Genomic DNA, 26,089 nt, shown 5'->3' with positions numbered 1-26,089 from the left:
ATCACAGTGTAATTATGAGTGACATTTCAATGACTATGAGTGACACTTTCTCATGAGCAAATTAAACATATAGGAAAACATATAAATAATAGAATTTACTTCCATTTTAGCAGCAAGAAACTCTAAGAATTCATTGAAGACACAACATTCATCTCAAATTATTTCATACATTCATTCACTCTTTGTAGATGGAACAAGTTAACCTACACCACTGCACGCATTACTTTTTTGTGCGTTTCAAATGAGTGAAATATAAATTAGGAAAACTATGCCTCGGACTCATTTTGGTGTAAACTAATTGGAATTGCGGCCTTCTACTATTAAAACATATGCCAGCGGCGGTTAGAGTGAACTTCAGTACAGAGTCAGAGACTTGGGGCCCGATGTAGGTAATCCCAGATTACCGATTCTGAAATACCGAATCATACTGATTCGGTATTTCAGAACTGGCAATTGGGATGTAGGTAATTTTACAGAATTAATTACTGAATCGTTATGATTCGGTAATTAATGAATCGGTATTTACAGATTCTGTAATTGGCATTGATTCCTATGGGCCTTAAGGCCCATAGGAATCAATGTCTATTACTGAATCGGTAAATACCGATTCGGTACCGAATTTGCAAGGGGGACAGGGTTTCCCTTTGACACCCTGTTGCACCCCTGATTCTGGCTTGTGTGCCACATGGGACAGGTGTACATGCACAGATGTGCATGTACACAGGAATTCGTTATTTACCATGACATAGTATGTCATGGTAAATAATGAATTCTTAAGGGCCGGTGGCACTGTTTTCAGTGCCACCTACAACACAAATGTGAGATTCGGTATATTTACCGATTCGGTAATTTACAGAATCTGTAAATTTACCGATTCTGTTCATTTACCGAATCGGTAAATTTAAGGCCCCCTACATCTCAATCACCAAATACCGGTCGGTAACGGCCGAAATCGGCCGTTACCGACCGGTATTTGGTGACCTACATCTGGCCCTTAGTGCGCGACTCCCCAGGCTGCCAGTTCACAAGTGCCTGTGGAGTGTGTCTGCCCATCGGAGCGCTTCACTTGTGGAGTTGCAGTGGCGCTTGTGTTGAGGCCCCAGCTCAGGGCTGCTGTAAGTCCACCTGCATGAGAGTCTGCTGGCTGCAGACATGAAGTTATCCAAGTTGTCACTCTGATATCTGGCGCTAGGAGCAGAAGACCGACTGCTCTCTTGACCTGACCATGGCAGGATCGAGCACATCAGTAAAGAGTACATTCACTGCTGCTGCCTGCTGTGAAGCTAGTGGGCTTTTGGTGAGGGTCTGGAATGTCTGCCTCGTGGCAATCCTAAATAATCGCGCAGCATAGTCACAGGACAGGCACGCCTTGCCAGAACATATCAACAGGCAGGCCTGATTTTGGGTGAGCAAGTGAAGAAAGGAAGTGAGCTCCCTGTGGGTGTGCCCTTGCACCCCCCATTAATGGGTTAAAAACAGAGTGAATGAGTTCTTGCAGAGAGACTGAAAGTGGTGCCGCATTTTAACTAGCCATGTTGGTAGTGACCGCCCCATAAAGTGTTCTGGCAGCAGTAGTTGAATTGCGTAAAACTAATTTCCATTTCAGTTTTAGTTTGGAGCAACAATAGCTAATTTTCATATAAATCTATTCTTACCTGATATGATACCGGCCACCAGGATAAAGTTGAGTACTTGGCAATTAGTTGTAACCAGAAAATGGTCATAATAACAGCCTTTTATTTAGTGCTGAAATACCATACATTTTCATTTCTAAACGGTATTCTTCTACTCAATGGATTAACCTTGAAAGGATGAAAGGCTGAGTAGGCCCTACCGAAGTTTACACCCGTAGTCCACAGATGGTACACTCACCCCAGCAGAAAAAGTGTACTTGTCTGAGCCTCTTTGACAGCATCTGGCCATGAAACTATTCATTAAACTATGTAACCTCCAGGACTAGGCAGCAAAGGGAGTGGGCAATCACCAGAAGTGGTTGGTTACTGTGGGCCTTCAGGAGTTCTTACGGCTGCTGCGCGCAACCAGCTTTTCACCACTGTTATCGAGTCTGTATAATAAAATCTATGACAACAAGCAGCCTGCCAAACGTCTGGTCCGGCTCCACTATGTCCAGCTACACATCATCAGCAACGGCCCCAGGTCTCTCACTGACACTCTCAGCAGACTGGCCAGGCATTGCAGGGGGACAGGGAAAGAATGCACCTCTAAGTTGTCAGGCAATGGCTGGAATGTTGCGAGGGGGAAGGATATGTAGACATATTGTGTGTGCTGTTGTTTTGAAATCAGAACAGTATTTAACTCGGACGCGCATAAAAAGACAGCCTCCCCCACACGACACACACTTCACAGATTCAGTCAGGTGCGACATACCATTTCAAGGCAGCGCACGATGGAACAGACTACACTTAACACATAGATACAGATATATTCCGAGAAGATGTGTTTTTTTATTTTAGGACGTAGTACCCAGCCCAAGAAATGAGGGCGGAGGTGAGGGGTCCCCATTAAACCTAATTGTGGAACTGTGGGCACGGCAGACCTTTATCACGCTTTGACACGGTGCCCATATTTCTACCTAAAATGTGATAACTTTCAAAATTGGCAACCTCTAGTTAATTTTGCAAATGTGCAAGCTGAACATTTGCACCTACACAACTGTCTCAAAAATACTCGGCAATAAAAATCGACATTTACCCACCTATCTGCGGGCAGGCACCTTGGGAAGTTGGGGTCAGCACACGACGGCGGTTGGGCCCTGGCAGGGGTGAGCAGCAGGCAGCGCTTCAAGCTCCATAATTGCTGCGGCGCCTGCCAATCCAGCCCGAGCCGCGGCCCGCTTCCTCTGAAAAAAAACCTCCCCGCCTTTAGTGGCAGGACGTGATCCAACCCCCACCCCCACGGCACCAGACGTCGAATTACACTGGGCACTACCGTGACGTCTGGCTGTAAGACCCGTGCCATGGGAAATATTGAAAATAAAACATTGTTGCACATCAGACAGTGAGCCAGCAGCCTTAACTGCAAGACTCAAGCTTGCATGGAAACCGCGCGTCTGCTACCGGCGGCGCTCTGCCAGCTGCCAAGTCACTACGTGATATAGTTTAGGTAGAGCTTCAGTGAGGCTGCTAAAGCACTATGCAAATGCGTGACAATGCATTTCAGTGCGGTGATGCGGATCACCACACTGCAATGCGTTAAAGTCACGTCTGATGCGTGATACTTGACTGGACTGCACTGCATCTTAATGCACTGTGAGAAATATGTGCACACTGCACTGAATTTCACTGCACTATGAGACATCTGTGCACGCTGCACTGCATCTTACTGCACTGTGAGGAATCTGTGCACTGCATCTTACTGCACTACGAGGAATCTGTGCACGCTGCACTGCATCCTAATGCACTGTGACAGATGTGTGCACACTGCACTTTACAGCACTATTAGGAATCTGTGTCACTACAATGGATCTAACTGTACTGAGAAATGTTTGCCACTGCACTGCATCTTACTGCACTGTGAAAAATGTGTTCACATTGCACTGCATCTTAGCGCTCGATGAGAAATCTGTGCACACTCTGTTGTATAGCTCCTATATATCCTTATATCGTGTTAAGTTAGCATAGGTACATTTCAGATTTAAACGCCATTTTTCCTTTCTCGCAACTTCTGCACACGACCCTTAATTGTTGACTTAGCTTTCAACCTAGTAGTTTGCCGTGGTGAATGTGAGAATAATATGTTATTGCTCTGATATCTGCTTTGTTTAATAAAACATGTCTGCACGGAGAGTGCTGAAGTTTCAGGAGCAACACGATATGGAATTGTTATGAGGTCTGATCTCCACGCCTCCATAGTCATAACACAAGTGCAGCCTTTGCCAACTTAGGCTTGAGGCGGGATTGATATTGCTTTGCACGAGAATTGTTAACACACTTGACGCGGTGCACATGCAGAGAGAGCTGGTGTATGCTGATGTGCTTAGTTGCAGCAGTTACTAGGTCTAAAACCAAGATTGATAGCGACATCTTGGCAGCGGTTGCTGCCTCTGAAAAGGGAAGTAAACATCCTTCGGGATTCCCTTCGAAGTATAAATACCACTTAAGTCCCGAAAAGGTTCCTTTTGTGACAATTCCTGATGTTGGGGAACGGCTGATTCCCAACTCGGATCGCAAAACAGACTTGATTACAGCGGCTCATGAAGGTGTGGCGTCTGCGCATGCGGGCGTCTCAGCCACTGTAACGCAACTACAACAACGTTTCTGGTGGCGGGGACTGTACAAACAGACGCGTGATTATGTCCTTCTTTGTGACATATGCCAGCAGATTAAACCTTCAACTGCTACGCGTCCGCCTCAGACTCAGTTGTACATTTCTAATAAACCACTAGGCTGTGTTTATTTAGATCACTGCGGTCCATTTTCATCTGATACTGCGTATAAATACATCTTAGTAGCAGTTGACTCATGCACACGCTTTGTGTGGTTATGGCCACATCGCAGCGCTGATTCCCGGACTGTCATCAGAGATTTGCGTATCTTTATAGGGATTTTTGCCTGTGGTACCTTCCATTCGGATCAGGGTCCGGCTTTCGCCTCTAAGGCGTATAAGGATGCCATGACTTCGATGGGGGTCCAAGTCAAGTTTTCGTCACCCTACAGACCCGAGGGTAATAGTGTAGTTGAACGAATGAACCGTGATTTAAAGCAATCTTTGACAGCCCGAGTTATAGGCACTGGCAGAAACTGGCTGGCCCACCTCTATGGCGTGCAGCGTGCTCTTAATAATCTCCCTAGAAGGTCTCTGGGTGGGCGGACCCCATACGAAATGCTCTTTGGCATCAAGATGTTCGTCCCTGACCTTGACGGTCTAGACTCGGTGGTTCGCGCCACTTCCTTTGACGCAGATGAACATTGCAATGTTTTACAGAATCTACAAAAGACGAGAGACACTCTTGCAAAAGAACATTTGCCCTCCACATCGGATGATGCGTTGCAGATCCCGGTAGTTGGCTGGCTACCCCAAGTTGGAGAACTGGTTCGAGAGAAGATCGACAACAAGAAAGAGTTTGGTCCCTCCTATCGAGCTCCGGTCCCAGTGCTTGGAGTGAAGGGCACAAGAACAGTCATTTTACCACCACTTCCAGGTCGTAAGGAAAACAGGTTTATTTCTATTGACAATGTCAAGATACACAGAGTGGCCGATTCTTCTTAGCATGACACCGGCTGTTTCCTGTCCTTCCATTGTGAGAAATTCAATTATGCCCACTGCTTCTAATAATGAGCCTGAGGTGGCCATCGAATTACCTGCTGTTTCCAGTCCATTATTGAATAATTTACCAGGAACTAACCTTGATGAGACAGACTATACATACCCGACTGATTTGTCCATGCCTGACCTACAAGCTCGTTTAGCCACGGAATCCAGATTTTCATTTGACTCTGCTTCCCTTGCCTCGAAAAAACCCTCTAAAATTGCAGTATATGCCAGCCTGTTTAAAAAACATTTTTTGATACCTCCTTGGATATACATTTGGCTGGTCCTTTTTTCGGTTTACCTTTTTATGTCAATTGGTTTTGTGTTTTATTTTTTTCGGATTATGAATGGACACTATGTCGAGGAGAGAACTTGCATTACTCATTTAAATGGAACATTGGCCCCACTTTCCTCTTCACATTCTACACACAGATTAAAAAGAGACTTGACTTTGGTTAACATCACAGCATGGCCTGTTCTGGATGGAATCGCGTGGGATGCAGTTTGTTTTCAGATTCATGGTCCAACGGAAGTCGTTAATGTCCCTAATGTACTAAGAGTTAATATGGGGGATGTGGTGAAACAAAACATTCGTTCTGATGATTGGGATGTTAATGCTGTAGAGAGTTTGTTTTCTGATTTGAAATATTATGCTGCTTTTGATGCTGAGGATTTATATTTAGAATCTGCTAATTATGGTGAATTGTTCTGTTACCAACATTATGGCAATCACTTCTTACACAAAACATCTTCCCGAAGGGATGCGGTTAATTTTACTCAGTGGGAACATTGCCCAGCACCAACACAAGGGAGTTCAGAAACGTTTCTTAAAAAGTATACTTATTTCACTGACTTTAATCAGTCCAATCCCGAGTCCTTTTATTTTAAATTTCAAAAACAGCCACTGTCCAAGGTTCGACTTACAAATACAAAATTGTTATATTCAAAGGCCTTCCTGGATCAATTAGTTACTGGAGGGTATGAGTTATGGAAAGATACCATAGACCTTAAATCAGTTTGGGGCTCAAGGGCCTGGCAGGTACAAGGCACTGAGGCTTTGCACCGTGCATGTCTCATCCCAAATCATATGTGGTTTTTAAATGAAACCATTTCCCAGACCACGTGCTTTGGATTGGCTACATCAAAAAGGTTAAACACCCCGTCTTTCCCGGAGTTGGAGGACTATGAGAATTGGAGTAATTTTACTAAATTGTCCATTAGAGAAATACAGGCTCTGCTTCTGAATTCCTCCTTTAACATTTCCAGTATGAATCCCAAGGGTTGGCTGCTTTGGCACCGTAGTGCTGATTCTTGCCAAAAAAGATTTTTAAATATAACTGACGGGTTTAAGACTGTTAGATCTGATCCCCGTTTTGATTTGAGTCATACTGTCACCTCTTACTCTGTGGGCAAGTTGTGTCAAGCTTGGCTGAAACATTCAACTTTACCTGCGGTTAAGTATCACCTTTCCAAACTGAATGCAGACGTGGATTTGAATGATTTCATCAAGGGCCCAGCTAGTGGCAGGTCGAAAAGGTGGTTATATGGTGTTTACAATGAAATTTGGAAACTCTCACAGATTGAGGCTGCTTCACGCCTTAGGGCTATTGATCAGGCGAATCTTGAGAAAGTGCTTGCAGTTGTTGACAATAGCATTAACGTGCTTTCCTCTAGAATTTACACATTAGATAATATTGTGTCGTCTGTTGTTGATATTGTACATGATGAAGTATCTGTATTATACCATGGTCAAAATCAATTACGTTCAATCATGCAGTTTGCATGGACACTACAGACTCTAAAAATGGGTAAAGTTCCCTGGGGATATATGAACGTTTCATCTTTATTTGCACCGTTTAATTTGACAGACAAACAACGCTTGCTTTCAATGCGTGATGCTTCTTTTTCTATGCTACATATTGAAAGGTTGGAATCTTTACCTTTTTCTGTGGCAGAATCCACTGCTGCTACGTGGCTTATCCACGGTTTAATAACGCTGCCTTTTGCTTTATATAAGTTTTCAAATTGTATGAAATATGTGCCAATAGGTCGTTTTGAACCCTTAGGTAGCGGTTTTCTTCATGAGGTCTGGTCACTCCCATACACATACAGATGTTTCAAGGATGACCAAGAGGTTTATCTAACAGGGGATGAGTGCACTGAGACGCCAGATCATTCTTTAATGTGCAGACACATACAGTTACACGGTTCATGTAACAAGGACCGCCCAAATATGGCTTGCGTTTTACAGGGCACGCCAGTTCCTGCTATCATCCCCACGTTTAAATTGTTAGAGAATGGTAGTTATTTAATGCTCAATAATGAAAACTGTTGTGGTTTAATTAAAGGTATAGCTTTCATAGTAACAGTTAGTGAGCGAGTTATTTGCTGCAGAAATGTTCTTTATCCTCCCACACGTGAACATAGGGAGTCTTCCATTTGGCCACAGATACCGACCTTGGGAGCAGAATTCAGCGGCATGGCTAGAATAAGAGCTCTATTGTCCCAGAAAGAGGTGGCCTTGAGCTCGGCCCGTGAAACTTTCGTGCTTCACATTGCTAACACCCGCACGGAGGTTCAGGCTCTTTTAAACACTGATTTGCCCTTGCATTTCGGAGCCATGGTCCGTTCTATCTTTAACGCATCCTCCACAACGGGCCTAGCACATTTTTTTAAAGTTGTTAGCGGTGGTCTCGTGACTTCCTTTGAGAAGATTTTTGGAGTCATCCCTGCTTTCTTCCATTCTATTTTTTCATCCTTATTTGGAGGGTTCCCGTTTTTACTTGCTTTAGCGGCTGGCGCATTGGTGGTTTTCTGCCTTTTTAAATATGGATGCCCTTCCTGTGCAAGTCCACGCACAGCTACTACTGACGCGGTTTCGCAACCGCATGATTGATTATTATGGCACACTGCCGTTGGCGACTCTAAGCACGGCTTTTGGATTATCTTTTCGGTTCTCCTATTTCACCTGTGTCCAGCCTGTATTTCGCTGCCTGACCTGTGATTTCCTTTGGGCCATTGATTTGTGTCTCTGCGGACCAATATCTGCTGACGTCGATTTTGATCAACTGATGAGTCCTATCATTGCTCACGAGTTGGTTTGTTCTGACGAAAGGATTATGGCCTTGGCGGTGGCACATGGACTAATGGGTCCCTGGGATGTGTTGTCGGCAGCGCAAAGTTTCTTGGAACGAAGTTTTCTTGAAAACCCACCGAGCTGTCCTCTGATGGTTATAGAGGATCCGGTGCTGGAAGATCACGTATGTTCCTTTCATCTTTTAAATTGGATGGCTGAACTGTTTTCGGATGAGGACAGTGACTTCCTCCTGGAGGCTGTTGCAGCTTACTTTTCATATACAGTCTTATCATAGACACTGCCTCAAATTGGCATGCTGATTGATAGCATTTCCTTGATTTTATTGACTTTTGGTCAAGACATTTTTTTTTGCGTGCCTATTGGCTTGAGCCACATTATATTTGTGGGCTATTTTTTAGCATTAGTTTTTATTATTGAATTTTTATTCATGCTCGTTTATAAATGGATTCTGCTCTCATGTGATGGCACTTCTGTTACCTTATTTAGTCCGTTCTCGGATCATGGGGGGGTGTTGTATAGCTCCTATATATCCTTATATCGTGTTAAGTTAGCATAGGTACATTTCAGATTTAAACGCCATTTTTCCTTTCTCGCAACTTCTGCACACGACCCTTAATTGTTGACTTAGCTTTCAACCTAGTAGTTTGCCGTGGTGAATGTGAGAATAATATGTTATTGCTCTGATATCTGCTTTGTTTAATAAAACATGTCTGCACGGAGAGTGCTGAAGTTTCAGGAGCAACACGATATGGAATTGTTATGAGGTCTGATCTCCACGCCTTCATAGTCATAACACAAGTGCAGCCTTTGCCAACTTAGGCTTGAGGCGGGATTGATATTGCTTTGCACGAGAATTGTTAACACACTTGATGCGGTGCACATGCAGAGAGAGCTGGTGTATGCTGATGTGATTCCTTCATGCTAGGACACTAAGGTATGGGCCCGCCCTAAAACAACCCAAAGAGACCTTCTTAGATAATAATATAATATATGTGTTAGGGAGGGTGAGATATAAGTGTTGTTAACTCTTATTCATTACAGCATGTTAACATGCTGTCACCATTCGCTTTTTATGTCTTAGTAACTATGCTGATAATTTTGCTACTGATAATAAGTATACTTGTATTATCAAAGATACTGCGCCTGAGAAGACGGCATTAGTAAATAAACATTTCAAATGCACATGTGTCTTCTTTACTCCATGTTCTGGTTTGTAATGATAATATAACGAAAGAGTGTTCATGAGTCCCACGTACCCTGAGGTACTGTAAGTTCATGTTCTGGTTTGTCTAAACATTGGGTGTTTTGATATGTCCAATGAGACACTGTAGCTAGCTCGGTAAGGGGTGAGTTGGTTGCTAAGGTAAGTTTTGGGACATCCTAATTTGCCGAGGTTCCACTCCTCTGTGCACAGTTCTGTGTGAGTACAGAAACCCTGCAACAACTCTTTGCTCGGCTCTCTCTGTTCGTTTGTTGACTTGCCCACCTGTACCCCTGTGTCAGAAGCATGTCCACCAGGCAGCTGAACGTCAAGCGGCATGGGTTGGCTTATAGCATTATCTGCTGCAGAGGTTGTGTGTCTGCTGCAGGGATTATGGTGTGTTCACTGACCTTGGGTCTGCCAGGTACGAGGCCTTTCAAGCAGTGGAACGTACAGGTCTGTGTTTTTAATGTACCTCTGCAGATTGGATGTGTGTGCCTCTGAACAGGGTAGAGTTGTTTTTGCAGGCTGTGTGTGTGTGTGTGTGTGTGTGTGTGTGTGTGTGTGTGTATGAGGCGCATCTACATTGTGTCTTTTTCAAGTGTGTCTGTCTTAGCAGATGTTGGCGGGACTGTTAGTCACTCTTCTTGGCCTCTCCTGTCTGTACCAAAATATTTATGATCACTTGCTGTAAGAGGGTCTGCTCTGTGCAGAATAGTCAGGTACTACTCGGCACACGGCAGACGTCTGAGCAAATTCACATGTGAAGTTCTAGTTCTTCCCCATAGTTTGGAAGAATTATGCAGCTTTGAGTGAGACTTCAGCCCGACTTTCAAATATGTGACTGCCTACAAGCACCCAGGGCTACTTGTATGACAATGCTACAAGGGGTTGCTTCAGTCTCTCATCAACAGTGTGTTGATGAGGATTTTGCTAGAATAAGAAGCCTACATGTAGGATTCCCAGAGACGCTTGAAGTCATTCTAGTTGTCACTTCAGCATAAAGCGGAGAAAAAGGTGAGTGAGCAGAAAAAGCAAGAAGAGGCCAGAGAAGAGAAGTAAGAAGAATACAGACAGAAAACACATGAAGGGTGGAGAAAAGTAAGTAATAGATATCGGCCAAAATGTGAAAGGAAAAAATTTGTATGGGAGGGAACGAGAGTCCCAAAGATGGCCAGGAAAAAATCTAATGAACATTATTTATAAATTACCAAAAGTTGAATTATATTTTAGGAGCTAACAATGTAATTTAAGAGTGATGTGAATGTGAGTCTTCAAGTATTTTAGGTGTAATGTGCTGTTTAGTGGTACCAATACTTGAACCAACTTTATAGCTTTGGATCTGGGATTTAATCCCAATCACCGAATGGTGTAAATGAAACAAAGGGAGGGATCAATGTATTTTCGGGTTACCAATCTCAGCTCAAGTGAGATAGTTAAGAGGTCTCAGGTTCCAACCGTCCTCCTTTATAAATGTGTTTAAGCACATAGAGGACAGATCTGTGATACCTTTGTATCAAACATACCAATCTTGATAAATTCTGTTGGCGGTGGCCCTTTCTAGGGTGCTTTCCCTCACCTTTTTTTTGCTTTTGTCCATCCTGGTTTTCCGCTGATCTATGTAACAGCCTAAGGACTTTGATCGCATTTTACACTTCCATTCAGTGCCAAAGTGATATGCTTGTCATATACATACTGGTGATTAGTGTATACATGATTGGATACATTGAGTTTGTTGTTAGTCCATTGTCTAGAGGTGAGACATATACCTAGGTCATGTAACTCAACACCTTCTCGGTGGGCCTGCAAAACTGGTTATGCCACACACGGAGGTAGTTCTTCAAATGTGCCACAGATTTGCCATGATGGGGCCTGTGTATGTAGGTTACTGTTACTAGGCTTGGCTTTTAATAAGACACTTTCCAAGGTTCTGCATGTCTCTTGCTATATCTGAGTACTCCCTGGGGACAGGGTGTGGTGTCGGTGAGTGTATCTGCTACATACACTGGTCGTCAATGGCACACAGTAATGTGTTTGGAACAGTAGGGCCTGCTCCACGTATTGGATTGGCCTGAGGAATCTGTGGAAAGGCTGGAAAAACTGTATCTGAGCTGGATTTCCTTCATGCAGAAGAGTGTCAGTATAGTGTTTGATATCGATGAGTTCGTAATGTGAACCTGCTCCGGTGGTGCGAGTGAATTCAACATTATGCCGGTGGAAATACCACTTTGGGAAAGTGGGAATGTCTGTACTCATGGCTCTGTATGCCTATCCACCTGTCTCCAATTCACAACTGGCTGCGTGGGGGATGGCTATTTCTGTGCATTTCTGATAAGACAGCCATAAACTAAGGGCTCACAGTATACTGTAGACCTCTCACTCTGAGGGGCCTTCCTGTGTTGGTTAAGAGGGGGTGGAATTGGCATCTGCATTCCAAGTGGCAGGGTTGTGGCCCCACTAAAGATACTGATCAAGCCTCCCAGGGTAGGATGTCAGACATGACAATATTTAGAGAGGGCCCGTGCATTTCAAAGGTGGCCTTTTGAGCTGATCTAATTTTCATAGGTCATTGTGGGTATAACCACTCGGCCTTTATGAGTTAGAGACGCTTTGGGAATTGGAAACATACTACACTGGTTCGACGCTGGGACATCAACACAAACTATTGGGGTAAAGGGACTGCAACTGGAATATCTGCAGACTAGTTATCCTCTAGGAAGGGACTATCACTTGGTGGATTTTGCCTGGATGTTGCTGGCCTGCGGCTAATTGGCAACTGTTGTAGCCCAGGTCCCCAAGCACTCTCCAAGGGCTGGTTGACTGGCCTCCTGTCCATGAGTTCCCAGGGACAGAAAAGATCTCCCCGTTTTCACAAGATCATAAGGACCGCGCAGTGTGAGGCGTAAACATGATCGTCGGTTGGGACAAGGACCCTCCCGACGTGTGCAGTCATCAGACTGTGCTGAAGAGTGAGCTGGTAAAGTTCAGTGGCACACCTGGGGTGGCTATAGCGTGACAAGTTTGACGAGTGCAAGGGACGTTTAATGAGGCCGAGAGGCTCGAGCTTACAGCCGGAAACCTCTGCTAGTTAGTATTCCTTAGCGTATGGTTTCTGAGCAGTGTTGAGAGAAGTTTGCAGAGCCTGCGATAGCCAAGCTGGCAGCATAAACTGTATCTGACCTCCAGATTGGGAGGACGACAGTGCCTGACATCACGCCACAAGGGATGTATGACGTTACAACGCATACTTTTACAACGCATACCTTTACAACGCATTTTACAACGCAACACCCATTACAACGCATTCCATTACAACGAGTTTTTAAATACTACCTTTACAACGCATTCCATTACAACGCATACTACCTTTACAACGCATACCATTACAATCCATAACATTACATTGCATGTATGGTAAGTATTGGATAGTGTAGGGGTACAAATTACTATTCTAACTCCAGGGGGCTCAACAGTAGGGTAAGTGTTGGATAGTGTAGGGGTAAAAATTACTATTCTAACTCCAGGGGGGTGCAACAGTAGGGTAAGTGTTGGATAATGTAGGGGTAAAAATTACTATTCTAACTACAGGGGGTGCGATCGTCGGTTGGGACAAGGACCCTCCCGACGTGTGCAGTCATCAGACTGTGCTGAAGAGTGAGCTGGTAAAGTTCAGTGGCACACCTGGGGTGGCTATAGCGTGACAAGTTTGACGAGTGCAAGGGACGTTTAATGAGGCCGAGAGGCTCGAGCTTACAGCCGGAAACCTCTGCTAGTTAGTATTCCTTAGCGTATGGTTTCTGAGCAGTGTTGAGAGAAGTTTGCAGAGCCTGCGATAGCCAAGCGGGCAGCATAAACTGTATCTGACCTCCAGATTGGGAGGACGACAGTGCCTGACATCACGCCACAAGGGATGTATGACGTTACAACGCATACTTTTACAACGCATACCTTTACAACGCATTTTTACAACGCAACACCCATTACAACGCATTCCATTACAACGAGTTTTTAAATACTACCTTTACAACGCATTCCATTACAACGCATACTACCTTTACAACGCATACCATTACAATCCATAACATTACATTGCATGTATGGTAAGTATTGGATAGTGTAGGGTTACAAATTACTATTCTAACTCCAGGGGGCTCAACAGTAGGGTAAGTGTTGGATAGTGTAGGGGTAAAAATTACTATTCTAACTCCAGGGGGGTGCAACAGTAGGGTAAGTGTTGGATAATGTAGGGGTAAAAATTACTATTCTAACTACAGGGGGTGCAACAGTAGGGTAAGTGCTGGATAGTGTAGGGGAAAAAATTACTATTCTAACTCCAGGGGGGTGCAACAGTAGGGTAAATGTTGGATAGTGTAGGGGTAAAAATTACTATTCTAACTCCTGGGGGTGCAACAGTAGGGTAAGTGTTGGATAGTGTAAGGGTACTATGCGTTGTAATGTTATGCGTTGTAATGGTATGCGTTGTAATGACATCCGTTGTAGTGGTATGCGGTGTAGTGTCATGCGTTGTAATGGTTGCGTTGTAATGGTAGTGCGTTGTAAAAGTTGCGTTGTAAAGGTTGTTTCCCCGCCACAAGGTAGTACGTTGTTAAGGATAGCGTGACTGAAAGGTCTCGTTGTGCCTTGTGTGCACCCACGACTTGCTCCCTGGAGTAACTGTAGCTCCCACCTCTGCCAGAGGCGAAATCATTATCCAAATTGGGAGCCCGCCAGCTTCTGGTGTTGCAAATTTTTTCCTGTGGGGACGATAGTGATCCTGCACTCGTGAAGGTGACACTGGGTGCCTGAGGACCTAATCTGGATGGATGAAAATACGTAACTGTTTCCTTCCGCTTTAGGTGGTCCCTTAATGTAATCAAAATGTCGACAGTAGGGGCAATGTGTATCGTTGGCTGGTGTAGTTTGAGTGGCTGAGCGGCTAAGACACAAGGTGTAGAGAGAACCTGTGATTTCTTGACCATTACAAGTATACGGAGTACGCAATAATGGGAATGTTGTTTGTTATGCAAATGTGTTAGCGGAAAAGTGGAATACCTCTTAACAGCCTGGATATATGTTTCTGTTGCTTTTGATGTGGAAGGGATTGCTTGTATTTTGTGTATGTTGCTTACAAGGCTGAAGGGATAATGGTGCAAGTGAACACCCAGGACAATTATATATAGGTTAAGGCCGTTCTGCTGCTAATGGAAGAGTTTGAACTGTAAAGTATATACGCTATGTGTATGTCGTTTTGATTTCAGTGTCTGTGCAATACAAAGACCAGTGTTGTATACATACCGTGTGGAGTCTTTTTGTAGCGTCCACAGGGTGTTGCTAGGTTGAGGGTTGTGCCAACACTTTACACTTTGACCCTGACGATAAGCCTGACTGCTCTGAGCCAAGCTATCCAATGATGAGTGTAGGTTATCAGACAAGTGTATCGTACTCATCCTATCTACGACAGTGGATTCTGACTGGCTTCGATGCATCCCAGCCAGAAACCGCTGGGTCTAACAAATTCCTAATAATAAATACATTGAAAAAAAATGTAAGCTGCACCAATTTGGCACCCAAGACCACCTCAATCTGTCCCAACTCTAGACATGTTTTTGAAGAGCCATGTCTTCAGCTTCTTGCTTAGCTCAAGTAGTAAGGAGAAGGCTCTGATGTGTTGAGAGAACTCGTTCCACACCTTAGGAGTGATGTATGAGAAGAGTTGGCCTCTGGGTCTGTTTCTGTGTATGCATGAGATGTGTCTGAGTATGAGTCTGGCTGAACGGAGGTGCATAGGTGGTTGATGGAAGGAGATGCAGTTGTTAATGTTTGGGTAGTGTCTTGAATGTGTGGGTGAGGAGTTGTAACTGTGAGCACTTATGTATCTGGAGCCAGGGAGCTGTTATATGTGTTCTGAGTGGGAGGTTGAGGATACGTCTGGCTGCTGTGTTTTGGATGGTTGCTGCCTTCTGGTGAGCTGTTTGATGATTCCTGCATAGAGAGAGTTCCCGTAGTCTAAACTACTGGTGATGAGTGTGTGGATGACTGTCTTATGGTGATTCTCAGGAGCCATTTGTTCTTTAGGGTGTGGAAGCAGTGACGGCATTAACATGGGCAAACATGTCCACCTTTTAGTTGATGATGATCCCTAGGTCACTGGTGCGCAAGCTGGAGGTGAGAGTAGGTCGTAGGTTGGATGGTGGAGTCCCATGGACAGGGGATGTTTCCAAAGATCAACACTTCAGTCATGTCAGTGTTGCGTCTGAGACAGTTAAACTTCATCCTCATGGCTACTTCCATCATGCAGGCATTGAACTTGTTCCTTGTGTTCTGGATTTTGTCCAAGAGGGACAGTATTAGTTGTGTGTTGTCAGTGTAGGAGAGGATATTGATGTAGTGGGTGTGGATGGCTTTGGCCGGTGGGGTTATTTAAGTGTTGAATAGTGTTCTGCTGAGGAGTGAACCTTGAGGTGTTCCGCAGATGAGATTTCTGGTTTCCAAGGAGTATGACGTCAGGTTGACTGTCTGAGTTCTTTTTATCTGGAAGGAGCAGATCAGTCGCATGCAGGGCCTTGATTCTCGAACTTGTGAAGGAGCCTGATCAGGATGGAATGTGGTACCATGTTACACGCTGCCAAGAGGTTCAATAGGATGATGGCCTTACTCTCTCCTCTGACTAAGTTCATGCAAATGGCGTAGGTAGGTTTAATGAGCGCTGTTTCCGTGCTCTGGTTGGGCCTGCATCCAGACTGGGTGGCCTTGAGGAGCTGGTGGTTCACGAGGTAGCTGGTCAGACACTTCTTGATGGTTTTCTCTAAGACTTTGGCCGTGTATGATAGGAGGGTGATTAGTCAGTAGTTGGGAGAGTTTGGTGAGGTCCTCAGAGGCTGACTGCTTCCAGGTTTCTGGGAAGAGGACTGCATTGATGGAGTCATCCAGGATGGGAGTGAGGACTTCACTGATGGTGGTTAGACCTTTATTGAAAGTGTGGTGGGGGCATGTGTCTAATGGGCCCCAGAGTGGATGTTCTTCATGGTTGCGTCAGTCTCATTTGTGGTGATGGGGTTCTACATGGTCAAGGTCCATTCTTTAGGTGAGATTGGAAGACTCTCTGTGAGGTTGCTGAAGTCAGGTTGAATTTGCTGTATGTGGATGTGATCGCCTTCCAAAATAAGTTAGAGATTGTTGCAATGGGTCCTGTAAGGGGAGATGGTGCTGCTGGTGGCTGTAGCCCTGTGAATTTTCTGAATATGGAGAAGATTTATTTGGTGCTGTTGTTGCTGGCTTCGATGCGTTGGGTGTGGGCTGTTCACTTGGCATTTCAGACATGCTGGTGGACGCATGTCAGGGCAGATTAGAAGGCGTCATTTTCTGCGGTATCTTGGATCATTCTCCAGTTGCTTTCCAGTTGCTTACAGTACTGCATCACCATCCTGAGTTCTTCTCTGTACCAGCTGGCTTGCTTTTGTGATCTTGATTTTTTTTCTGTGCTTGGGGGGGGGGGGGGGGGGGGGGGGGGGGGAGTCGGTCAGGGTGTTGGTGCAGGTGGTGATCCATTCATTGATGTTTTTGATGTCTTCCACTAGGTTCCTGGTATACTTTGAGAGGCGTATGGAGAGTGCAGAAACCCAGTCGTTCTCTGAGATGTTCTTCCTGCATCAGCAATCCTGTCCAGAGGTGGTGGTTCTCCTGTGATCCAGGTTGGTGAGCTGGTAACTCAAAAGGGTGCTGTCAGTTCGGGTGATAGGCCTTTGTTTGTAGACTCTGATGTTGTTTAGTGTGGAGAAGAGAGGGGCCAGGAAGTTTTTGACGGTGTGGGTGGGTCTAGTGATGTGCTGAGTAAGGTTGGGGTTCGTAAGGCTTTTGAGGAGGGTATTTGAATTTCAGTCATTACGGTCCTCTAGGTGAAAGTTCGGGGCTCAAAGAAGGATGAAAGTTCTGGAGTTGATGGTAATCTCAGAACTAGATAAAACACACACGATGGACTAGATTCATTGCAATTTCCAGTCTTTCTTTTACACAGAACTATATCTGTATTTTACTTTGGGACTGTGAAGTACCATCAATAAATAACCTATGGAGCTATACTTACCACTAGCCCCCAATACCAATTACCAAATAATCAGTCAGTTGGCAGTGAAGAAAGTTCAATCATTTATTAAACAAAAATACTCTGTAGAGGAGCCTCTCTGACCCTCACACCTCGGGTGCGCAGAGAAGCCTGCTGGCTTATAGTCAAAACAGAACATATATACTTTCAGATCAACTCATAAAGTCACTGTACATGGAAAAGTACAAGCTGGCCCAGGGGGCCTCAAGGAAGGACCATATATGGCATACAGGATTGCTTCAGAATACCTCTATTCAATATAGTAAGGTCAGAGGGGTGACTCTCTTTCGTCCTGGTGCCCGGGAGTGCAGGCACGGAGCCTTTCGGAATGCTCTTATCGCATTCAAAGCCAGATGTAACCTTGAGTCCTTGGGGAAGGGAAAAGACAGTCTACCTTTCAGCTGCTCTCTGTAACTCAAATAATGGGATCCTGTCAGCAGAATAGAAATAACACGTGACTACAGCTTAGGATAGGACATGGCCAACAAAATGGCGTCTGCATGGTTTTCGGCCTAACTCTCTAATACAAAGGGAAAACAGTACGATGCTTCTAATTTTACTAAAGAAAATACACGAGTAAATATACATTATATAAAATATGAAAGGATATATAGGTGCATCATGCTAACAATATATAATTGTATCTAATGCTACTGAAAGGGAGGGAAATCAGATTTTTCATCCCTCACCTGCTGACTTTTGATAATTCACTCTGTTGTTAACCTAGAAAGACATAAGCCGGCTACTTCACTTTAATTCTTCCAAACAGTTTGACGACGCTGAATTCTTCAATGTCTGACCCAATGAGAACCTCATTTAGTTTGTGAACATATGAGGCAAAAAAAGAAAATTGGGGTTTTCCCCACACGGGGTTCGGTCCGTGTGAAGGTCACCTTCTTCAGATAGCAACTGTTGTATCCTCTCTGGTTACTTATTTGATGTCTCGAATACTACGTGGAATACCCATCCAGTCTCCTGTGATCCATACTCTTTACCAAGAGACTAAAAACGGCCAAAGTGTACCCCAATCACATTGAGAGTGGATAGTTCCCCTTCTAACAATGCTATGATGTGACTGGTTGTGATGGCAGTAGATTATTCATCAGTGTTCACTTGCACCACTAAGGGGAATACTGCTGGCTGAGGGTGGGGAGGACAGGTATGTGTCTGTCTATCTGGCTGTTTGTTGTTACTTGCTGGTTGTCCTGTGTCCCTGATGTGCCTCACAACCTGACCATTTCTATTGCGTTGGCTCCCCTACCTGATACTGGAATTAGGTGGGGAAGGTGGGGATCTTGAAATCCCTTTCATTGTGGGAGCAGTTATCCTCTGAGCTCAGTGAAATCCTGATTCTTTTTTTTCAGTCAATTTGAGCTCTGTGACTTTATCACTCAAATGCCAATTAGGAAGAAGTTGACGTAGAGCAGCTCTGAGTCACCTGATCTTTGAACTGTTCAGCCAGGAAAGGAGCAACATCTGACTGGAAGAAAGCTCTGGAACTTCTTCTTGAGGCACCTCCTTCCTGGAGGTGGCTTCAAACCAGTGAGCCACCACAAACCACAGGCCACTTCCAGCCCAGCTGGCCTCAGAGCAACAACAAGCATCATCCAGGGCAATGGTGCTGTAGAAACACACTTTCTGTTGGTCGTTCTGTGACCACAGGTGTCATGGCACCTACCGTCGCGGAAAATGACGACCCCAATGCCGCAGCCGGAACCCTGCACAGATGGATCACTGACAGCGCCAACACCTTAGCCCCCCTCAAGAAAAACAACAACACCCACGCCAAGAAAGCTAGATGGTTTATCACCGAACTTCAAGAGTGCAGACGCACCTGCTGCCAGCTTGAAAAGGACTGGAGGAACACCAAATCCACAGAAGCACCCAACAACTTCAGAGCCGCCACCAAAGTCCACCACCAACTCATCAGAAAAACGAGGAAAAAAGCGCTCGAAGACAGAATCTCCACCCACGCCCCCAACAGCAAAGCATTCTTCAACATCAATAAAGTGTAAGCTTGATCTGTCTGTCCAAGCAACTGTAGATGTATCCATGAGAAGGCTTCTTGTCCTGGTACTTAACCAGGGTCAATCACATCATTGGTAGACGTGCCATTAATTTCTACCTCATCTCGGGCAATTGGGCACTTCATATCATCCCCACTGGATAGCCAGCCTGTGCCAACCGGCACTAGAGAGAATCTCCTCATGCTCAGGATACTTCCTCCCAACTATAGTCCTGTCAGCACCTGTCTCAGGGTAATGACCTTCCTCCCTTGGAGGTTAGCTAAGAACAGAGACCCAATGTTATTTGAACGGATGCACCTAGGAACGTCTGTGTCCCCTTTGAAAATGGTGATTGCTGCTAGATTGAATCCAACAGGGAGCGATTACTCAAGTCAACACGCTCGGTATAATGGGTGCTGCTGAGACACGTCTGTCATCTGATAGTTCTTTACTGAATGGCCACTCACTGTGACCCCTGTAGCAAGTTATCCCTTTTGGCTTGAATGAATGTTCTTTAATTTTTGTACTGACTTGAAATCCAATTCCTTCTTTGTCATACCCCTGGCAATGTTATACTGTTCTTACGAATAATGTAGGACTGGGTATTCTGGGCAACATAAATTTCAGAATATGGTCATTCGGTTCACACGTGTCATCAGGAATTTTGGGCCTGCTTCCTAACTAGCTCACACTGCCCCATCTGAACCCCCTAAACTTACTAGGATACCAGATGGTTAAGATGGTACATAACATACCTGACTGTCATGAATCACAAAGCCAGCCTGTGTAGAATGGTTAGCATCCATCTTTTTGAGACACTTTTCATGAAACGTAACATAGAATGCATATGATACAATATTTTTTCAAAGAATATATGTGATTTGACAATGCAGTCATGCCATTGTCCACAACAACCAATGCATTTTGCAAATTAATCCCGTCAATTTGTCTTAAGTGTTCAGCAGGGTCCTGCTGAGAAGTTTTCCACAGTTCATTATAAGTGGAGTGTATGAATCTGTAAGAATGTGGTGACCTAAGACCCAAGAAGAAATCTTGTAAATCCATGTCATCAGAAAGGAAGTATAGATGTTCCTTAACTACAGATAATGTTGAATGTTGTAACCATTGCTGTGTGGAAGCAGGTTCGGGTTATCAAAAAGTAGAACAGCGAGGCTTGGCAGTCAGGAACAGTTTAAATTAATTAAACAATAATGGCCAGGAATAGCTGGCACATCTCCGACAGCTTCGTGCTGGAATTCACTTTGCATTAGGTCCATGGCATGCTTTATTCTGTATGCCCGGTGCAATAAAGTGAAACTTGCCCCCCTTTGGGCAGGAAATTCTGGTACAGTGGGTCATAAATATTGTGTTTAGATTATTCCACTCTTATAGAAGGGACCATTAATACCAACTGGATGTCACATTCTGAGGTGGTCCAGGTGTGTTGTGTATGTTATCTAGGGTAAAGCTTACTGCAAATACATTGTTTGGGCTTTATCTGATGAGTGCAACTGACCGGCTGCTCTGACATACTCCTTGGCCGGAGTGCATGCTCTCAGCTGTGCATTTATTTGTGTTTGAGTGTGTGCATCTGACTTGTTGCTTTAAGGATTAGATCCTGGGATCACATGTGATTTTTCTGTTGCAATCTTCCTGGTGTGTTTGAGGCTAGTTCCATGTCTGATGTTTCCATCACGGTAAGTTCTAGGAATGAACAGAGGACAACTGTGTTATGTTGGGTCACTCTGGAACTGTAACAAGTGTTTTATGGTGATTTAGGTAGTGCAGGCAACAGTTATTCTCTAGTGTGCTAGACTCCTAAGAGCGGGCCCTTTTTATAAATCGACCCAAATCTAATATTGCCCGTCCTTAATTGAGTTCTCTACTACCCTGGCTGTTTGTGTCCGTATCTTGAGCATGGACAGTTCCGGTTTGTGACTTGTGGTGTGAGTGTTTCCCTTGGCATTGTGTGTCCTAATCAGGTGTATTCCCCCTATTTTCAGGGAAGCCTTCTTCACGCAGGCCCATATTAGTTGCAGGGTGCGGCACAGCAAGAGCAAAATTGAAACCACTGGTAACGATGCCTTACATCAATTCATTATCAGTAATTGGGCAATTAACGACAGGCTAATGAAAATGATCAAATAAAACAACTCCACTCTCTAACAAACTTTTCCTAGTCCAAATGACTGAGTATAACACATTTGCAGTCATAAAAGATATGAATGGGGTTTCCAGGGAATTAATTACTGTAAGGGCTAAAGAGTAAGAAAATAGACTCAGTTTTGTTAACATTAGGAGAATGAATTTCTTTTTTAACATTTTATAAAAACAACAGAAGAATAAAATATGAGACATTGTTTGAGTGGACAAGCCATCACAAGGACATAGCAATAGATTATTTAGTTCATGTTCTTAAAATTAAATCTCATCCTTGTTAAATGATATTGATGCATGTTATAAGAGATAAAGGAGAGATATGAATCATGTCCTGTGGGCACCCTAGAAAGTGTCTGGTAGAATATAGCTGTGACTTTACTTTGATTACATTGCCATCTTTCTAACTCACATTTATTAACAAAAGCCTCTCTTAACTCAGTTTTGGAGAAAGATAAGCATTTAGATGGTGATGTGTACAGAAAAGCTAAGCCCAAATCTGTGAAAGACTTCTTGATATATGCCAGCCAAGGAATACTAATGGCTTGGTCAAGGTTGATTATATCTTTTATTACAGCTTGAGTCAACATAACCGAGTCCCTTTTCCAGATACTCTACCATAAGAGGAGCGGGGCCAGTTTGATTGTGTCAGTAATACAAGTGAGGTCGAGTTCTTTGTGGCCAATCAGGTTCGAGCAAGCAAGAGTAACTGGAAGCAGCATTTTAACGAACTTATCATCCACTTTCTGCAGAGCACCCACTTCAGCTGTGCCCCATATTTCTGCTCCGTAAGGGGCTATGGCTATGGATTTTGACAAATAAACTTCAACTGTACACTTTTAACACTTGTATTATACTTGTACTTGCACGTGTATTTTCATACTAATATTTTAGAGGTCCGTTTATTGTATATGTCCGTTTTGACAGTTCGAGATTGAGCTACTTTCCACATTCCAAGATGTCCGCCATCTTCACATACATAACTAGACCATTCTTCGCTGTTCACTTTTTTAAAATCACGTGACACCGCTTGTAGAGCACTAACGATCGCACACCGGCAGATGAACACACACAGCGTCCGGACACCGGGAGGGACTGAGACCATACCGGAGGAGTCACGGAGTCGTTAATTAAAGTAGGCGACTCACGCACCGTTTGATAGTCTAAGCGCTCTTTAAAATAGAGCGAGAGAGAAAGTTTTAACGTGTTTAGCGCCATCAGCACGGCATAGCGTTTTTTTCATCTAACTTTATAGACAGATGTGAAATCTCATAGCAGACTTGGGGCAATTGACAATTGGTAGTTTAAAGATGCATAATAGAGGACATCAGACCCACGCTTACCAGTGACACTTTTTTTTACAAAATCTAGTTGCAAAGCATCAGCCTTTCGACATTAACCTAGTGAGTATATGCACGTATTTACACCTCGGACTCACACTGATTATTTTCACTGATTATTTTCACCATTAACTTTGTCCATCACATCAGTTCACGCTACTGCACGTTTTTTGTCATTACAAACAAGATAACACTTAATCACCAACCACTAAAAGCTTGATATGGTTTTTACCATTGGTCTTCTGAGTATCAGTAAGCACATATCGTTTGAATTCCAGGAAGTTCTCCCTGATGAAGAGCAGGAGATGGGACTGATGAATATATAATTTAATGTCTGCAACTACAATGAATACATAAGAAAGCAAAGGATATAGTGCTTAACATGAATGAATAAATTCAGTACTTTTTATCAATGGAACTTTTGTATTGAAATTTAATCAGAACTATGCTAAAGAGTGCCCCAAAGGGGGATGCGACCAGGTTCTATGGAAGCACAAAAGAGAGTTGAATTTAAGACGTTCCAGGACGGAAACGTCACCCCAGGGTGCACCCACGTCAAAAGAAGAATATTTTCAGTTAACTTTTCTTACTCTACATACAAAGTGAACGGTTGTGCGCACCATCCACTTTCTAAATATCTTTTGGAATTTCTCACTAGTGTTGTAAGCTGATAACACTCAGCTAATTATTTCCCTGTCAGCAGTCGACTGGCTTTTGTGCCAAATCTAAAAACCTTGATGGCCAGACGGATGCATGAAAACTGTTTAAAACTTAACTCCAAAAAACAGAGATCCAGGGAGTACCCAGCCTAGCTGCCTAGATGCAGTTTTACATGCCCTCCAGAACACAGAACTTCGCCAATCTAAACCTGGCCCACTGCCCTCATCATAGCAGAGCCAGAATGAGAGGTTGCTCCTTCCATGTCTTAGCTCTGACCCGATGGAAATCTATGCCTCCTAACCTTAGAAAGATTCAATATCACTTGCTGACCCGGAAACAGTGGAAGACCCGGCTCTTCTCCATCTGGGCTGACAGTTTTGCCACTCGACTGCTGTGTTTCTTAGGATCCTTTTATGTCCCTTGCTGATATTGTCTGACACCTAGACCCTCTCCTTCCCCTCAGGGCAGGAGGTCTCCCGGTGTTGTGCATTCTAAGGCTCTGCTCCCCTCTTGCAAAGTGGTAACACCCCTGCAGCAAGTGCCTCTATCAGCAGCAGAAATAAGGGACAGTGCACACCAATACCCAGCCCAGTAAAGCCCTGAAACAGACCCAAATAAAGGAGCATGTACCTACATGTTCGCCTCCCCTGTTTTTACCTCATAAGTATCTACCTGTGCACTTCCTCCGTTTGTATGGTCTGGGCGAGCTTCTCTAAAGATGCTTAAAATCCTTGTACTGCAAACCATGGCGTTTGACTATCAGACCATTACCTTATGCCTGCTGTGTGCATCGAGTCACTCCCCTGCTTTAGCTGTCAATGAACCCTGCTGAGCGAGTACACAGACATAAGGGATTATGGTAGATGATGAACAGGGATAAGGTAAAGCTGAATGTAAGAAATGTGCAGCGGTGCAAATGCTGCACTCACCCTCAAGCAACGGACATCTTGTCTGACTCTACCAATGCTCCATACACCGACAGAGAAGCATGCTGGCACCAAACTTAAAACATTGTCAGATACCCTGGTAAGGTAGAAAAAGACAAAACGCAGACCTGTATTGGCAGCAGAGATATCGCAGGTATATTACTGACTGTGATGGAATCTCTATAATAAATGCTGCAATCTTCCAACAAATGCTTGAACCATGCCTGGGAAAGTGGCAAAGATAACTTAACAAGCAGAAAAGTAAAGACATGCGTTGGAACTTCAGCTGCTCCAGTGTGAACTGGAAAGTATTGTTAAGAAGAGTGTGAATCGAGCTACATTTGTAATACACCCCCTCCTGAAGCATTACCTTTATTATATACTACCTGGAGCGTTACCTTTATTATATACTTCATGAAGAGTTATCTTTGTCATATATTTCTTGAAAGGGTTACTATTGTTATACCCTTCCTGAAACTGAAGTGACAGCAGCACATCCTGATCCATCTCTTTTTCCACAATCCCTTCTTGTTTAAATGGAATCTTGGCCATGTGCATCTTTCTAAAGCTCTAGCTAGAGTGCGCTCAGTGAGTGCTCTTTCTGTACTAAGTTACTCTGTGAACACTGGAAAATCACCTCCTTTTCTGAAGTAGAAATGTTCAAAGGAAGATTTAGTTAAATATCTGTGTATGGTGAAATAGCCCTTTCAAAAATGATAAAGAAGAGATGTATTTTACAACTAGTTAAATATTGTATATTCACATTCTCTTACATTTCCATTTAGTGATTTTAAATCTCTTTACATCCTATAGGAAACCGGCCTTGAATGCACAAATGATCGTGAATAATGACAGTAATCGTGCAAATCTGAAAAAAAGCGGTTAGAAAAAATGAGCGCCAATTCTCAGGAAAAGATCTGCACAGTCAGAGACTGAGGAACCTGAACATACACTGATAGATCCTGGAAGAAGCAGTCCAGAGTAATTCAGTGGATCTAAGAGTCTGAGCTGTGCACGTAACAGGACTAAGAAATGACCTCTAGAAAATTAAGGCAACAACACCGACAAACTACCTCCTGAATAAACAGGCCTCCACCACCAGCTTTGATTATGTGTTCGCTATGAGGTGGATACAGCATTGCTCTGCTTCCTGTAATAATGGAAGACTACCATTCAGTGTGCTAGGTGTATTGTAATCTCTTTCTGGCCAAACCATAGAGAGAATCACAATGGAGTGGAGCCAGACAACTGAGGAGTAAAGGAAAGAGAGGGTCTCTGATCTACAACAGACTGAAGACTAATCTTTACCCGGAAACATGTAAAATCACCT

General features: G+C 43.9%; 1 protein-coding gene across 1 annotated transcript in view; it reads left to right on the top strand.

Moving 5' to 3' along the window:
- Positions 1–26,089, top strand: part of LOC144769422 (uncharacterized) — a 195,142-nt gene that overhangs the window by 375 nt on the left and 168,678 nt on the right. The window contains exon 2 of the mRNA XM_078653537.1: positions 17,147–17,260. The gene's annotated coding sequence lies outside the window, so the exon portion shown is untranslated. The remainder of the gene's footprint in view (positions 1–17,146; positions 17,261–26,089) is intronic.

This window comes from Lissotriton helveticus, chromosome 1_1 (genome assembly GCF_964261635.1).
Source record: "Lissotriton helveticus chromosome 1_1, aLisHel1.1, whole genome shotgun sequence".
NCBI lineage: Eukaryota > Metazoa > Chordata > Amphibia > Caudata > Salamandridae > Lissotriton > Lissotriton helveticus.
Note: the sequence above shows the minus strand (reverse complement) of the source record. Positions and strands in the feature narration are given on the sequence as shown.